Source organism: Priapulus caudatus, unplaced genomic scaffold (assembly GCF_000485595.1).
Source record: "Priapulus caudatus unplaced genomic scaffold, Priapulus_caudatus-5.0.1 Scaffold230, whole genome shotgun sequence".
Lineage (NCBI taxonomy): Eukaryota > Metazoa > Priapulida > Priapulimorpha > Priapulimorphida > Priapulidae > Priapulus > Priapulus caudatus.
Genome location: NW_014577291.1, coordinates 253692 through 256191, shown reverse-complemented (window position 1 = coordinate 256191; position 2500 = coordinate 253692).

Below are 2500 nucleotides of genomic sequence, written 5' to 3'. Positions count from 1 at the left end.
AGTAAGGGTTTCAGTTGAATGAGCGCATCTCATAGTTGTGTACGCAGAATTATTATTATTATTATTGTTATTATTATTATTATTATTTAATATTGTTGTTGTTATTATTATTATCATTATTACTACTATTATTGTTATTATTATTATTAACAACTTGCTTATTCGTAACAATAAAAACTGAAGCTTCGCGGATATAACAGAGGACGCGAGGACTCGCGAAAGTCATATTCAAAGAATAAATTCTTGCTTATTATTCAAATGGATTTTTGTTGGACATTTCACGTCTTTCAAAATAACTCGAGCGACGTATAGTTTGTGCGCGATCCCGTCGCACGCACGGTCGCCGTAAACAATTCAGGGATTTTTTAAATGACAATTTACATTTCTGATTCATGAGACGATCAGCATACATTTGTTCCGCACGAACACGGGTTGAGTTGTTGAAAAGAACGCGTGAGCGTATAATATGAGTGCTGTGACATTCGTGTGATCTTGGTAGTCGACTTAACCGAAGTCTTCACGAGGTAAGCTTATAACCTCACTAAGTGAAGCTAAGTGAATTTACTGAATTACTTTACTAAGTTAACTTAGTAAATGACTTTTTTAAATAAACTTAGTGAATGACCTTTTTCAATAAACTTAGTGAATGACCTTTTTAAATAAACTTAGTGAATGACCTTTTTAAATAAACTTACTGAATGACCTTACTAAGTGAACTTACTGAATGACCTTACTAAGTGAACGTACTGAATGACCTTACTAAGTGAACTTACTAAATGACCTTACTAAGTGAACGTACTGAATGACCTTACTAAGTAAACTTACTGAATAACCTTACTAAGTGAACTTACTGAATGACCTTACTAAGTGAACTTACTGAATGACCTTACTAAGTGAACTTACTGAATGACCTTAGTAAGTGAACTTACTAAATGATCTTACTAAGTGAACGTACTGAATGACCTTAGTAACTGAACTTACTGAATGACCTTACTAAGTGAACTTACTGAATGACCTTACCAAGTGAACTTACTAAATGACCTTACTGGGGCCCCTTACGAGCGACCACCGTAGGTGACCAGACGGCGCAACCCATCTCACCGCCAGCGATCTCCCTAGTATAGCTCTCTCTACAGACAACCCGCGTAGATTCAACGCAAAGTCAGCGCTAGACTACTGAGCGATCACGCTTGCCTCGTTGTTTCAACACAAAAAAAGCATCCCGCTATATCCACCACTGCCTGACTACAAAACTTTGCAGCATCATTTGTATTGCTCCTCATCCCGCTTCCCCTTCACATGCCTGATTCGATAACGTTTCCAACTAGTCGCAGCTGCCGATGATGGCATACATACGTACCTGCAGGCGTTTTCCAGTCTCGCTTTGATATTTCCTCGAGTGCAGTGTGCTGAGTGTAAAATCTGCGTGATTGCGTTTACGAAGCGAGCGCGTTCACGGCGAGCGTGAAGCAGTGTAGTGCTCGCTATCTAGATATAACGAGACAAAATTCAGCGCGTTCTGAAAAATCGGGTTAAACAGAATTAGCGACGGACGTGACTTGGTCACGCCCACCATCGCATACAACGGCGGGACAGAGGCAGGCGGGTTTAACCTTGCCTCCTGCTGCCGACTCCTCGCTGAAAAATAGAATAAATTATCGGGAAAAAGATGGTTAGCCTAGACACGCAATTACGCGAATTTTACATACTAGCCGTAATTTGTGTAATTACTAGCGGTGCTTTGATAAGAAACAAACGCAGTCCATTAGGAGTGTTTTCGTAAGTTACAGGCGCTCGGTTAGAGGCTGTACCGTGGCTGAGGTTTCACGGTGTGTGTGTGTGAGGGGTGGGGGGTCCAGAATAATATTTATAATGCCATACGCATATCTACACATACAATAATAATGTATATTATAGGTACACCTGCGAGCAGACGCGTGAACGCTCATACGCACACGTACACGCGTACACACACACACGCGCGCGCGCAAGGGCACACTCACACGCGTACACACGCATACACACACACACACGCGCGCGCGCAAGGGCACACTCACACGCGTACACACGCATACACACATACACACACACGCGCGCGCACGAGCACACGCACACGCGTACACACGCATACACACACACGCGCGAGCGCACGGACACACGCACGCGCACATACATAGATGGCGCACGCACGCTCAGACGTATACACGCGCGCTCGCACACGCACGTATACACGCACACGCAATCACACACGCATGCATGCACGCACACGCAATCAGGCACACACGCACTCGTATCCGCGCGTGTGGTATGGAAGGCCATTACCGCCAAAACCTACCTATTTTAATTGCGCTTAAAATCTAAGAAGGAGGAGGGGGAGAAGCTGGTGGAGAAGGAGGAAGGAGAGAAGGAGGGAGAGAAGGGAGCTGGTGGAGGAGGACTGGGAGAAGGAAGAAGCTGGTGGGGAAGGAGGAGGGGAGAAGCTGGTGGAGAAGGAGGAAGG